Consider the following 17,008-nt stretch of genomic DNA (forward strand, 5'->3'; position numbering starts at 1 on the left):
GACTGTATTATGGCCAGTGCTCTGAAATCTGCGGATCTAACCATAGCTTTATACCCATTGTTCTTGAAATAGTCCCCCTATCTTATTTTGAAACCTGATCTGCCTTAATAGTATAACCTAGGCCTTAATAGTATAACCTAGACTAGACTTACTCATTAAGAAGCTATAAAGCATTAACCTTTTAAGTTAAAGACTGGGAGTTTTAACCTCCCCTTAATGAAATGCCACAGCTAGACACATCCACCTGATTTATTATAATCTTTTCAATATTTCTCACCAAAAATTTCAAATCACCACTACCCGGAAAACCCAATAACCAAGTCTACTAAAATCACTAGTCAACATAATCCTTGAGAAAACAAATGAACGAAAATTTATTCGCCTCTTTCGCTGCCCCCTCAATAATAGGTCTCCCTATTGTAGTACTGATCGTCATATTCCCTTCCATTTTATTCCCAGCACCCAATCGCCTAATCAATAATCGGTTAATCTCCATTCAGCAATGATTAATTCAATTAACATCAAAACAAATACTAGCAATTCATAATCAAAAGGGACGAACCTGAGCTCTCATACTTATATCACTAATTCTATTCATTGGTTCAACTAACCTACTTGGACTACTACCCCACTCATTTACGCCCACGACACAACTCTCTATAAACCTCGGAATAGCAATCCCCCTATGAGCAGGGACAGTAATTACCGGTTTCCGCTATAAGACCAAAGCATCCTTGGCACACTTTCTACCCCAAGGCACCCCTCTTCCCCTAATTCCAATACTAGTAATCATCGAAACTATTAGTCTATTCATTCAACCCATAGCTCTAGCCGTTCGATTAACCGCCAATATTACTGCAGGACACCTCCTAATCCATTTGATTGGAGGGGCTACCTTAGCTCTTATTAATATTAGCGCGACCACAGCTTTCATCACTTTTATTATTTTAATTCTATTTACGATTCTAGAGTTTGCTGTTGCCTTAATTCAAGCCTATGTCTTTACCTTACTAGTAAGTCTATACTTACATGACAACACCTAATGACCCACCAAACTCACGCTTACCATATAGTTAACCCAAGCCCATGACCGCTAACAGGAGCCCTTTCTGCCCTTCTTATAACATCGGGTCTTATCATATGATTTCACTATAACTCAATATCCCTACTTACATTAGGATTCACAACCAACCTGCTAACCATATACCAGTGATGACGAGATGTGATCCGAGAAGGCACATTCCAAGGACATCACACCCCTATTGTACAAAAAGGACTACGGTACGGAATAGTTCTTTTTATTGTATCAGAAGTATTTTTCTTTGCAGGCTTCTTTTGAGCCTTTTACCATTCCAGCCTAGCCCCTACTCCTGAACTTGGAGGTTGCTGACCTCCCACCGGCATTATTCCTCTTAACCCACTAGAAGTTCCTCTACTCAACACCTCAGTCCTCCTAGCCTCCGGAGTATCTATTACTTGAGCCCATCATAGTTTAATAGAAGGCAATCGTAAACACATACTTCAAGGCCTATTTATTACAATCTCCTTAGGCGTATATTTTACACTATTACAGGCCTCCGAATACTACGAGACATCTTTTACAATCTCCGACGGAGTGTACGGATCTACCTTTTTTATAGCTACTGGGTTTCACGGACTACATGTAATTATTGGCTCCACATTCCTTATCGTGTGCTTTCTCCGACAACTATACTACCACTTCACATCAAACCACCACTTCGGATTTGAAGCCGCTGCATGATATTGACACTTTGTTGATGTAGTCTGACTATTCTTATATGTATCTATTTATTGATGAGGATCCTATTTCTTTAGTATAACTAGTACAATTGACTTCCAATCAGTTAGCTCCAGATCAACCTGGAAAGAAGTAATAAACGTAATACTAACCTTGATAACTAATGTAACCCTAGCGTCCTTACTTGTACTAATCGCATTCTGACTTCCCCAACTAAATATTTATACAGACAAGACAAGCCCCTACGAATGTGGTTTTGACCCCATGGGATCTGCTCGCCTACCTTTCTCTATAAAATTCTTCCTAGTTGCCATCACATTCCTGCTTTTCGACCTAGAAATCGCACTCCTACTCCCACTTCCCTGAGCGTCACAAACCAACAAGTTGACAACAATACTTATCATAGCACTCCTACTAATCTCCCTCCTAGCTGCAAGCCTAGCGTACGAATGAACCGAAAAGGGGCTAGAATGAACCGAATATGATAATTAGTTTAAGCCAAAACAAATGATTTCGACTCATTAGATTATGATTTATCTCATAATTATCATATGTCCATAGTATATATTAATATCTTTCTGGCATTCATTCTTTCTCTAATAGGTATACTTGTTTATCGATCACACCTAATATCATCGCTACTATGCTTAGAGGGCATAATATTATCACTATTTGTAATAATATCTGTAACTATTCTCAACAACCACCTTACATTAGCCAGCATGATACCAATCGTACTACTAGTATTTGCTGCCTGCGAAGCAGCATTAGGACTATCTCTACTAGTTATAGTATCTAACACCTACGGGACTGATTACGTACAAAACCTAAACCTCTTACAATGCTAAAAATTATCATCCCCACTATCATACTGATCCCCCTTACATGAGTATCAAAGCCTAACATAATCTGAATTAACACGACAACATATGGTTTGCTAATCAGCTTAATCAGCTTATTCTACCTGAATCAACCAAATGATAATACATTGAACCCCTCCTTAATATTTTTCTCTGACTCCCTATCAGCACCGCTACTAGCACTTACAACATGACTTCTACCCCTTATACTTATAGCAAGCCAACACCATTTATCAAAAGAACCCTTAACTCGAAAAAAACTATATATTTCAATACTGATTCTTCTCCAGTTGTTCCTAATTATAACTTTCACCGCCTCTGAACTTATCTTCTTTTACATCCTATTTGAGGCAACACTAATCCCAACCCTGATCATTATTACCCGATGGGGGAATCAAACTGAACGACTAAACGCAGGGCTCTACTTCTTATTTTATACTTTAATAGGATCTCTCCCACTCCTAGTAGCTCTCCTTTACATCCACAATTTCATGGGCTCCCTAAATTTTCTCATAATTCAATACTGAATTCAACCTCTGCCAAACTCCTGATCTAATGTTTTCTTATGATTGGCATGCATGATAGCATTCATAGTAAAGATACCTCTATACGGCCTCCACTTGTGACTACCAAAAGCACACGTAGAGGCCCCTATTGCCGGCTCCATGGTACTTGCCGCCGTACTCCTGAAATTAGGAGGCTATGGCATGATACGAATTACAACCCTACTAAACCCCCTGACCAACTTCATAGCGTATCCTTTCATAATATTATCTCTATGAGGCATAATCATAACAAGCTCTATCTGTCTCCGTCAAACAGATCTAAAATCCCTAATTGCATACTCCTCAGTTAGTCATATGGCACTCGTTATTGTAGCGGTTCTTATTCAAACACCATGAAGTTATATAGGTGCAACAGCCCTAATAATTGCCCATGGTTTAACATCCTCGATGCTATTCTGCTTAGCCAACTCCAATTACGAACGAATCCATAGCCGTACTATGATTCTCGCACGAGGACTTCAAACCCTCCTTCCCCTGATAGCAGCCTGATGGTTATTAGCAAGCCTCACAAATCTGGCTCTTCCTCCAACAATTAATCTTATCGGAGAACTATTTGTAGTGATATCCTCATTCTCATGATCCAACATTACTATTATTCTAATAGGAATTAACATCACCATCACTGCCCTATACTCACTTTATATACTAATCACCACACAGCGTGGTAAATATTCCCACCATATCAAAAATATCAAACCGTCATTCACACGAGAAAATGCCCTAATAACCTTGCATCTACTGCCTCTACTCCTCCTATCCCTTAACCCTAAAATTATTCTCGGTCCCATCTACTGTAAGCATAGTTTAACAAAAACATTAGATTGTGAATCTAATAATAAAAGCTCAAACCTTTTTGCTTACCGAAAAAGTACTGCAAGAACTGCTAACTCATGCTCCCATGTATAAGAACATGGCTTTTTCAACTTTTATAGGATAGAAGTAATCCATTGGTCTTAGGAACCAAAAAATTGGTGCAACTCCAAATAAAAGTAATAAATATATTTACTTCATGCATAATCACAGCTCTAGTCATTCTTACTTTGCCCATCATTATAACCTCTACTAAACTCTACAAAAATAAGCTATACCCATACTATGTAAAAACCGCTACTTCTTACGCATTCATAATTAGCATAATTCCCACAATAATATTCATCTACTCAGGACAGGAAACAATTGTTTCAAACTGACATTGAATAACAATCCAGACCATAAAACTATCCATGAGTTTTAAATTAGACTACTTCTCAATAATCTTTGTGCCCGTAGCCCTTTTTGTCACGTGGTCTATTATAGAGTTTTCTATATGATATATACACTCCGATCCTTATATTAACCGATTTTTCAAGTATCTTCTCTTATTTCTTATTACTATAATAGTCTTAGTCACCGCAAACAACATATTCCAACTATTCATTGGCTGAGAAGGAGTTGGCATTATATCATTTTTACTTATTGGATGATGATACGGCCGAACCGATGCAAATACAGCTGCCCTACAAGCTATCCTCTATAACCGTATTGGAGATGTAGGCTTCATTATAACCATAGCATGGTTTCTATTGAACTTAAACACATGAGACCTTCAACAAATCTTTATTACAACAAACGATAATTTTAATTTGCCGCTACTTGGCTTACTATTAGCAGCTACCGGTAAATCTGCTCAATTCGGCTTACATCCCTGACTCCCCTCAGCCATAGAAGGCCCCACTCCTGTATCAGCCCTACTTCACTCAAGCACAATAGTTGTAGCAGGAGTATTTCTTCTTATCCGCTTTCATCCACTAATAGAGCATAATCAAACTATTCAAACCCTCACTTTATGCTTAGGGGCTATTACTACACTATTTACTGCAATCTGCGCTCTTACACAGAACGATATCAAAAAAATTGTAGCGTTCTCTACCTCAAGCCAACTAGGCCTAATAATAGTAACAATTGGCATTAACCAGCCTTACCTAGCCTTCTTACACATCTGCACTCACGCATTTTTTAAAGCTATGTTATTCATATGTTCAGGGTCAATTATCCACAGCCTAAACGATGAACAAGACATTCGAAAGATAGGTGGCCTATTTAAAGTCCTTCCCTTCACCACAACTTCCCTGATTGTCGGAAGCCTCGCATTAACAGGCATACCTTTCCTTACAGGATTCTACTCCAAAGACCTGATCATCGAGTCCGCTAACACGTCGAATACCAACGCCTGAGCCCTCTTAATTACACTCGTTGCCACATCCCTAACCGCTGCCTACAGCACCCGAATTATATTCTTCGCTCTACTAGGCCAGCCCCGCTTCTCCCCTATAATCCTTATCAACGAGAATAATCCTCTCCTAATTAACTCTATTAAACGACTCCTTATCGGAAGTGTATTTGCAGGATACATTATCTCCCACAGCATCACACCCACCACCATCCCACAGATAACTATGCCTCATTATCTAAAAATGATAGCCCTTGCAGTAACTATCTTGGGTTTCATCCTGGCACTAGAACTAAACCTTACCATACAAGGACTCAAATTTAACTATCCATCTAATTACTTTAAATTTTCCACCCTCCTTGGCTATTATCCAACCATTATGCACCGCCTCACACCTAAAACAAGTTTAACCATCAGCCAGAAATCAGCATCTATACTTCTGGACTCCATCTGACTAGAAAACATCCTACCCAAATCAATCTCGTATTTCCAAATAAAATCTTCTACCCTTATTTCAAATCAAAAGGGTCTCATCAAGCTCTATTTCCTATCGTTCATACTAACTATAATTCTCAGCCTACTAATCCTTAATTACCACGGGTAACTTCCATGATAACCAACACACCAGTTAACAGCGACCAACCTGTAACAATCACCAACCAGGTTCCATAACTATATAAAGCCGCAATACCCATAGCCTCTTCACTAAAAAACCCAGAGTCCCCCGTATCATAAATTACCCAATCCCCTATTCCATTAAACTTTAATACTACCTCCACCTCATCATCCTTCAAAATATAGCAAGCAGTCAACAACTCAGACAATAGACCAGTAATAAAAGCCGCTAGAACAGCCTTATTTGAAACTCACACCTCAGGGTATTGCTCAGTAGCCATAGCAGTTGTATAACCAAATACTACTAATATACCCCCCAAATAAATTAAAAACACTATCAGCCCTAAAAAAGAACCCCCAAAATTCAGAACAATCGCACAACCAATCCCACCGCTAATAATTAGCACAAGCCCACCATAAATAGGAGATGGTTTAGTGGCAAAACCCACAAAACTCATCACAAAAACGATACTTAAAATAAATACAATGTATGTTATCATTATTCCTACATGGAATTTAACCATGACTAATGACATGAAAAATCATCGTTGTATTTCAACTATAAGAACATTAATGACCAACATTCGAAAAACCCACCCACTAGCCAAAATTGTCAACAATTCATTCATTGACCTCCCAGCGCCATCTAACATCTCTGCTTGATGGAATTTCGGGTCCTTATTAGGAGTATGCTTGATTCTACAGATTCTAACAGGTTTATTTCTAGCTATACACTACACATCGGACACGGCCACAGCTTTTTCATCGGTCACCCACATCTGTCGAGACGTTAACTACGGCTGAATTATCCGCTATATACATGCAAATGGCGCTTCCATATTCTTCATCTGCCTATTCATACATGTGGGACGAGGCCTATACTATGGATCCTATGTATTCATAGAAACATGAAACATTGGAATTGTACTACTATTCGCAACCATAGCCACAGCATTCATAGGCTATGTACTGCCGTGAGGACAAATATCATTTTGAGGGGCAACTGTAATCACTAACCTTCTCTCCGCCATCCCCTATATCGGAACCAACTTAGTAGAGTGAATCTGAGGTGGCTTCTCAGTAGACAAAGCAACCTTAACACGATTCTTTGCATTTCATTTTATCTTTCCATTCATCATCGCAGCTCTAGCAATAGTACACCTCCTATTTCTACACGAAACCGGATCCAACAACCCCTCAGGAATCACATCAGACTCAGACAAAATTCCGTTTCACCCCTACTACACAATTAAAGATATCCTAGGAATCCTACTCCTGCTCCTAGTCTTAATATCACTAGTTTTATTTTCACCAGACCTATTAGGAGATCCAGACAACTACACCCCTGCAAACCCCCTAAACACCCCTCCACATATCAAACCTGAATGATACTTCCTATTCGCCTATGCCATCCTACGATCTATCCCTAATAAATTAGGAGGTGTACTCGCCCTAGTATTCTCCATCCTAATTTTAGCATTCATTCCATTCCTCCACACATCTAAGCAACGCAGTATAATATTCCGACCCCTCAGCCAATGCCTATTCTGACTTTTAGTCGCCGATCTTCTCACTTTAACTTGGATTGGAGGACAGCCAGTTGAACACCCTTTCATCATTATCGGACAGGTCGCCTCAATTCTATATTTCACCATCCTATTGATTCTAATGCCAACAATTAGCGTTATCGAAAATAATCTTCTAAAATGAAGAGTCTTTGTAGTATAATCATTACCTTGGTCTTGTAAACCAAAAATGGAGAGTAGTCGCCCTCCCTAAGACTCAAGGAAGAAGCTCTTGCTCCACCATCAGCACCCAAAGCTGAAATTCTTCTTAAACTATTCCCTGACACCCCCTACATTCATATATTGGACCACCTCTACTGTGCTATGTCAGTATCTCCAAAAAATCCTTCTTTCCCTCCCCTATGTACGTCGTGCATTAATGGCTTGCCCCATGCATATAAGCATGTACATGATATTATATCTTTACATAGGACATGTCTAGTCCAATTCCACAACCCATTGATCCTCAACAGTAACTAGATGCATATCACTTAGTCCAATAAGGGCTTAATCACCATGCCTCGAGAAACCATCAATCCTTGCCTGTAATGTCACTCTTCTCGCTCCGGGCCCATGCTAATGTGGGGGTTACTATCATGAAACTATACCTGGCATCTGGTTCTTACCTCAGGGCCATGACTCTATTTATTCCAATCCTACTAATTCTCGCAAATGGGACATCTCGATGGACTAGTGACTAATCAGCCCATGATCACACATAACTGTGGTGTCATGCATTTGGTATCTTTTATTTTTAGGGGGGGAATCTGCTATCACTCATCTATGACCGCAACGGCACTAACTCTAACTTATCTTCTGCTCTCAGGGAATATGCCCGTCGCGGCCCTAATGCAGTCAAATAACTTGTAGCTGGACTTATTCATTATCATTTATCAACTCACGCATAAAATCAAGGTGCTATTCAGTCAATGGTTTCAGGACATATAATTCTAGGACACACGTGTGTACACGTACGTACACGTGTGTACACGTACGTACACGTGTGTACACGTACGTACACGTGTGTACACGTACGTACACGTGTGTACACGTACGTACACGTGTGTACACGTACGTACACGTACGTACACGTACGTACACGTACGTACACGTACGTACACGTACGTACACGTGTGTACACGTACGTACACGTGTGTACACGTACGTACACGTGTGTACACGTACGTACACGTGTGTACACGTACGTACACGTGTGTACACGTACGTACACGTGTGTACACGTACGTACACGCGCAAGACATTAAGTTAACTTATACAAACCCCCCTTACCCCCCATAAACTCATGTCATCTATTATACACTTATTTATGTCCTGCCAAACCCCAAAAACAGGACTAAGTGCATACAATACTCACAAGCTTTATTTAAATTGTATACAAATGTATTGCTACTCTAGTTAACTTAACACAACAGTCTTACACGCATTCGATCTCGTGGTCTATCTATAGATAGCATCCCCTTTTTTTTTCCTCTCATATTTACTATGTATTTTATTTATTATACACACTACAATTTCAGTATAAGTTAATGTAGCTTAATTAATAAAGCAAGGCACTGAAAATGCCAAGATGAGTCGCACGACTCCATAAACACAAAGGTTTGGTCCTAGCCTTCCTATTAGTTCTTAGTAGACTTACACATGCAAGTCTCCACGCCCCAGTGAGAATGCCCTTAAAATCAGCAGTGATCTAAAGGAGCAGGTATCAAGCACACTCTTAAGTAGCTCATAACACCTTGCTAAGCCACACCCCCACGGGATACAGCAGTGATAAAAATTAAGCCATAAACGAAAGTTTGACTAAGCCATACTAAAAAGGGTTGGTAAATTTCGTGCCAGCCACCGCGGTCATACGATTAACCCAAACTAATAGGCCCACGGCGTAAAGCGTGTTTAAGATACCTTTGCACTAAAGTTAAAACTTAACTAAGCCGTAAAAAGCTACAGTTACCATAAAATAGACCACGAAAGTGACTTTATAATAATCTGACTACACGATAGCTAAGACCCAAACTGGGATTAGATACCCCACTATGCTTAGCCCTAAACATAGATAATTTTACAACAAAATAATTCGCCAGAGGACTACTAGCAATAGCTTAAAACTCAAAGGACTTGGCGGTGCTTTATATCCCTCTAGAGGAGCCTGTTCTATAATCGATAAACCCCGATAAACCTCACCACCCTTTGCTAATTCAGTCTATATACCGCCATCTTCAGCAAACCCTCAAAAGGTAGAATAGTAAGCACAATCATTTTACATAAAAAAGTTAGGTCAAGGTGTAACTTATGGGGTGGGAAGAAATGGGCTACATTTTCTACCCAAGAACATTCCACGAACGTTTTTATGAAATTAAAAACTGAAGGAGGATTTAGTAGTAAATTAAGAATAGAGAGCTTAATTGAATAGGGCCATGAAGCACGCACACACCGCCCGTCACCCTCCTCAAGTAATAAGACACAACCATAACCATATTAACTTAACTAAGACACAAGAGGAGACAAGTCGTAACAAGGTAAGCATACCGGAAGGTGTGCTTGGATTAATCAAAGTGTAGCTTAACTAAAGCGTCTGGCCTACACCCAGAAGATTTCATTACTTATGACCACTTTGAACAAAAGCTAGCCCAACTAACCCCAAACTTAAGTATCACAGACATATAAAGTAAAACATTTAGTTAAATAATAAAAGTATAGGAGATAGAAATTTTAATTGGAGCGATAGAGATAGTACCGTAAGGGAATGATGAAAGACATCTTAACAGTATTAAACAGCAAAGATTACCCCTTTTACCTTTTGCATAATGAACTAGCCAGAAACGACTTAACAAAGAGAACTTAAGCTAAGCTCCCCGAAACCAGACGAGCTACCCATAAACAATCTAAAAGGATCAACTCATCTATGTAGCAAAATAGTGAGAAGATTTGTGGGTAGAGGTGAAAAGCCTAACGAGCCTGGTGATAGCTGGTTGCCCACAAACAGAATTTTAGTTCAACTTTAAATTTACCTAAAAAAAAACAAAATTTTAATGTAAATTTAAAATATAGTCTAAGAAGGTACAGCTTCTTAGAATCAGGATACAACCTTTATTAGAGAGTATATACTAACATCACCATAGTTGGCTTAAAAGCAGCCACCAATTGAGAAAGCGTTCCAGCTCAACAAACAATATAACTTAATCCCAATCATATTACATCAACTCCTAATTATACCTCCTGGGCCATTCTATTTAAATATAGAAGCAACAATGCTAGTATGAGTAACAAGAACTATTTTCTCCCCGCATAAGCTTATATCAGAAACGGATAGACCACTGATAGTTAACAATCTGATAATATCAACCCAAAAATGAAATACTTATCTACCCTATTGTTAACCCAACACAGGCATGCATTTAAGGAAAGATTAAAAGGAGTAAAAGGAACTCGGCAAACACAAACCCCGCCTGTTTACCAAAAACATCACCTCCAGCATTTCTAGTATTGGAGGCACTGCCTGCCCAGTGACACTTGTTTAACGGCCGCGGTATCCTGACCGTGCAAAGGTAGCATAATCATTTGTTCTCTAAATAAGGACTTGTATGAATGGCCACACGAGGGTTTAACTGTCTCTTATTCCCAATCAGTGAAATTGACCTTCCCGTGAAGAGGCGGGAATGCCACAATAAGACGAGAAGACCCTATGGAGCTTTAATTAACTAACCCAAACTTATGGATACTAAATACCTACAAGGCATAACATTACACCATTATTGTGGGTTAGCAATTTAGGTTGGGGTGACCTCGGAATATAAAAAAACTCCCGAGTGATTAAAATTTAGACCCACAAGTCAAAATATAACATCACTTATTGATCCAATAATTTTTGATCAACGGAACAAGTTACCCTAGGGATAACAGCGCAATCCTATTCAAGAGTCCATATCGACAATAGGGTTTACGACCTCGATGTTGGATCAGGACATCCTAATGGTGCAGCAGCTATTAAGGGTTCGTTTGTTCAACGATTAAAGTCCTACGTGATCTGAGTTCAGACCGGAGTAATCCAGGTCGGTTTCTATCTATTATATAACCTCCCCCAGTACGAAAGGACAAGGGATGTAAGGCCTACCTCACAAAGGCGCCTTAAAACTAATAGATGAAGTCAACTCAATCTAACCAGTTTATCTCCTCATAAGCCCGAGAAAAGGGGCTTTGTTAGGGTGGCAGAGCCCGGTAACTGCGTAAAACTTAAACCTTTATTATCAGAGGTTCAATTCCTCTCCCTAACAAAATGTTCTTTATCAACATTATCTCTCTTATCATCCCAATCCTTCTTGCCGTAGCCTTCCTCACCCTCGTTGAACGAAAAGTCTTAGGCTACATACAACTTCGAAAAGGGCCTAATATCGTAGGCCCCTACGGCCTCCTTCAACCAATCGCAGATGCAGTAAAACTCTTCACAAAAGAACCTCTACGACCACTTACATCCTCCATATCAATATTCATTCTAGCCCCCATTCTAGCTCTATCACTAGCCCTAACTATATGAATCCCTCTCCCAATGCCCTACCCACTCATTAATATAAACTTAGGAGTCCTATTCATACTAGCAATATCAAGTCTCGCCGTATACTCCATCCTTTGGTCAGGATGAGCCTCAAACTCCAAATACGCTCTAATCGGAGCCCTCCGAGCAGTAGCTCAAACAATCTCATATGAAGTAACACTAGCAATCATTCTCCTATCAGTCCTCCTAATAAACGGGTCATTTACACTATCCACACTAATTATCACCCAAGAACATATATGACTAATCTTTCCGGCCTGGCCCCTAGCCATGATATGATTCATTTCTACTCTAGCAGAAACTAACCGAGCCCCCTTCGACTTAACTGAAGGAGAATCCGAACTAGTTTCTGGATTTAACGTAGAGTATGCAGCGGGTCCTTTTGCCCTATTCTTTCTAGCAGAGTACGCAAATATCATTATAATAAATATCCTCACAACAATTCTATTCTTCGGTGCATTCCACAACCCATTTATACCAGAACTCTACTCTATTAACTTCACTATAAAAACCCTCTTACTAACTATCTGCTTCCTATGAATTCGAGCATCATACCCTCGATTCCGCTATGATCAATTAATACACTTATTGTGAAAAAATTTTCTACCCCTAACTTTAGCCCTATGCATATGACATGTTGCCTTACCCATTATTACCGCGAGTATCCCACCCCAAACATAAGAAATATGTCTGATAAAAGAGTTACTTTGATAGAGTAAATAATAGAGGTTTAAATCCTCTTATTTCTAGAATAATAGGCTTCGAACCTAATCTTAAGAATTCAAAGATCTTCGTGCTACCAAACTTACACTATATTCTACAGTAAGGTCAGCTAAATTAAGCTATCGGGCCCATACCCCGAAAATGTTGGTTTATACCCTTCCCGTACTAATAAAACCCCCTATTCTCACTATTATTATAGCAACTATCATGGCAGGGACCATAATCGTCATACTAAGCTCGCACTGATTACTGATCTGAATTGGATTCGAAATAAACATGCTAGCCATCATCCCTATCCTCATAAAAAAGTATAATCCACGAGCCATAGAAGCCTCTACAAAATATTTTCTTACACAAGCTACTGCCTCAATATTACTAATAATAGGAGTCACCATTAACCTTCTTTACTCCGGCCAATGAGTAATCTCAAAAATCTCAAACCCCATCGCATCCATCATAATAACCACCGCCCTAACAATAAAACTAGGCCTATCTCCATTCCACTTCTGAGTTCCCGAAGTAGCACAAGGAGTAACACTTATATCAGGAATAATCCTACTAACATGACAAAAAATCGCACCTATATCCATCCTATATCAAATCTCCCCATCAATTAACACCAACCTTCTTATACTAATAGCCCTCGCATCCGTTCTAGTAGGAGGCTGAGGCGGACTAAATCAAACTCAACTACGAAAAATCATAGCATACTCCTCCATTGCCCACATAGGCTGAATAGCCGCTATCATTATTTACAACCCTACAATAATAATCCTAAACTTAACTTTATATATTCTAATAACACTATCTACCTTCATACTATTCATATTAAACTCATCCACCACAACCTTATCCTTATCCCACATATGAAATAAATTTCCCCTAATCACCTCCATAATCTTAATCTTAATATTATCCCTAGGAGGACTACCCCCATTATCTGGCTTCATCCCTAAATGAATAATTATTCAAGAATTAACAAAAAATAACATAATTATTATTCCAACACTAATAGCCATCACCGCTCTACTTAACTTATATTTCTACCTGCGACTCACATATAGCACCGCACTTACCATATTCCCGTCCACAAATAACATAAAAATAAAATGACAATTCGAGTACACAAAAAAGGCAACCCTACTACCCCCCTTAATCATTATCTCAACTATACTACTCCCGCTAACACCTATATTATCAGTCTTGGACTAGGAGTTTAGGTTAGACCAGACCAAGAGCCTTCAAAGCTCTAAGCAAGTGCTATACACTTAACCCCTGACCAAATCACCTCTAAGGGCTGCAAGAATCTATCTTACATCAATTGAATGCAAATCAAACACTTTAATTAAGCTAAGCCCTCCCTAGATTGGTGAGCTTCTACCTCACGAAATTTTAGTTAACAGCTAAATACCCTAGTAACTGGCTTCAATCTACCTTCTCCCGCCGCGTAGAAAAAAAAGGCGGGAGAAGCCCCGGCGGCGTCTAGGCTGCTTCTTTGAATTTGCAATTCAATATGAAAATTCACCACAGAGCTTGGCAAAAAGAGGACTTAAACCTCTATTTTTAGATTTACAGTCTAATGCTTTTATCAGCCATTTTACCTATGTTCATTAACCGATGACTGTTCTCTACTAATCACAAAGATATTGGTACTTTATACTTACTATTTGGAGCATGAGCCGGCATAGTAGGCACTGCCTTGAGCCTCCTCATCCGAGCCGAACTAGGTCAGCCCGGTACTTTACTAGGCGACGATCAAATTTATAACGTCGTCGTAACCGCCCATGCTTTCGTAATAATCTTCTTCATAGTCATGCCCATTATAATTGGGGGCTTTGGAAACTGACTAGTGCCATTAATAATTGGTGCTCCGGACATGGCATTCCCCCGAATAAATAACATGAGCTTCTGACTTCTTCCTCCATCTTTTCTTCTACTATTAGCATCTTCTATGGTAGAAGCAGGTGCAGGAACGGGGTGGACCGTTTACCCCCCACTGGCTGGCAATCTGGCCCATGCAGGAGCATCCGTTGATCTTACAATTTTCTCCTTACATTTAGCCGGAGTCTCTTCTATTTTAGGGGCAATTAATTTCATTACTACTATTATCAACATAAAACCCCCTGCAATATCCCAGTATCAAACCCCCCTATTTGTATGATCAGTACTAATTACAGCAGTTCTACTCCTACTATCCCTGCCTGTACTGGCTGCTGGAATTACAATACTTTTAACAGACCGTAATCTTAATACGACATTTTTCGATCCCGCTGGAGGAGGAGACCCTATCCTATATCAACACTTATTCTGATTCTTCGGACATCCTGAAGTTTACATTCTTATCCTGCCAGGGTTCGGAATAATTTCTCACATTGTCACTTACTACTCAGGGAAAAAAGAGCCTTTCGGCTATATAGGAATAGTATGGGCAATAATATCTATTGGGTTTTTAGGCTTTATCGTATGAGCTCACCATATGTTTACTGTAGGAATAGACGTAGACACACGAGCATACTTCACATCCGCCACTATAATTATCGCTATTCCAACAGGAGTAAAAGTATTTAGTTGACTGGCAACACTTCACGGAGGCAATATTAAATGATCTCCAGCTATGCTATGAGCTTTAGGGTTTATTTTCTTATTCACAGTAGGCGGGCTAACAGGCATTGTCCTAGCTAATTCGTCCTTAGACATCGTTCTTCATGATACGTATTATGTTGTAGCTCATTTTCACTATGTGCTCTCAATGGGAGCAGTTTTTGCCATTATGGGAGGATTTGCCCACTGATTCCCCTTATTCTCAGGTTATACTCTTAACGATACTTGAGCAAAGATTCACTTTACAATTATATTTGTGGGAGTAAATATAACTTTCTTCCCTCAGCATTTCCTAGGTTTATCCGGAATACCTCGTCGGTACTCTGACTATCCAGATGCATATACCACCTGAAATACCGTCTCCTCTATAGGATCGTTTATCTCGCTTACAGCGGTGATGCTTATAATTTTTATAATCTGAGAGGCCTTTGCATCCAAACGAGAAGTTGCTATAGTAGAACTTACTACAACTAATATTGAATGACTACATGGATGTCCCCCTCCATATCACACGTTCGAAGAACCTACATATGTAATCCAAAAATAAGAAAGGAAGGAATCGAACCCCCTAAAATTGGTTTCAAGCCAATGTCATAACCACTATGTCTTTCTCAATCAGGAGGTATTAGTAAAATATTACATAACTTTGTCAAGGTTAAATTATAGGTGAAACCCCTATATACCTCTATGGCGTACCCATTTCAACTCGGATTACAGGACGCAACCTCCCCTATTATAGAGGAGCTACTTCATTTTCATGACCATACACTAATAATTGTATTCTTAATCAGTTCTTTAGTTCTCTACATCATTTCCCTAATATTGACTACAAAATTAACTCATACAAGCACAATAGACGCACAGGAAGTAGAAACAGTATGAACTATCCTACCCGCCATTATCCTAATCCTAATCGCTCTACCTTCCCTCCGAATCCTTTATATAATAGACGAAATCAATAACCCCTCTTTAACCGTGAAAACAATAGGCCACCAATGATACTGAAGCTATGAATATACTGATTATGAAGACTTAAACTTTGACTCCTACATAATCCCAACACAAGAATTAAAGCCAGGAGAACTCCGACTATTAGAAGTAGACAACCGAGTTGTCCTCCCAATAGAAATAACCATCCGAATACTTATTTCTTCAGAAGACGTTTTGCATTCATGAGCTGTTCCATCACTAGGTCTAAAAACTGACGCTATTCCAGGACGACTAAACCAAACCACCCTTATAGCCATACGACCGGGACTGTATTATGGCCAGTGCTCTGAAATCTGCGGATCTAACCATAGCTTTATACCCATTGTTCTTGAAATAGTCCCCCTATCTTATTTTGAAACCTGATCTGCCTTAATAGTATAACCTAGACTAGACTTACTCATTAAGAAGCTATAAAGCATTAACCTTTTAAGTTAAAGACTGGGAGTTTTAACCTCCCCTTAATGAAATGCCACAGCTAGACACATCCACCTGATTTATTATAATCTTTTCAATATTTCTCACCCTCTTCATTCTATTCCAACTAAAAATTTCA

General features: G+C 39.3%; 1 pseudogene; it reads left to right on the forward strand.

Annotated features, from left to right (window-relative positions):
• Positions 1–9,186: 9,186 nt before the first annotated feature.
• On the forward strand, positions 9,187–10,141 carry LOC144309980 (18S ribosomal RNA; annotated as a pseudogene).
• The last annotated feature ends 6,867 nt before the right edge of the window (positions 10,142–17,008 follow it).

This window comes from Canis aureus, unplaced genomic scaffold (genome assembly GCF_053574225.1).
Source record: "Canis aureus isolate CA01 unplaced genomic scaffold, VMU_Caureus_v.1.0 ptg000313l_RagTag, whole genome shotgun sequence".
NCBI lineage: Eukaryota > Metazoa > Chordata > Mammalia > Carnivora > Canidae > Canis > Canis aureus.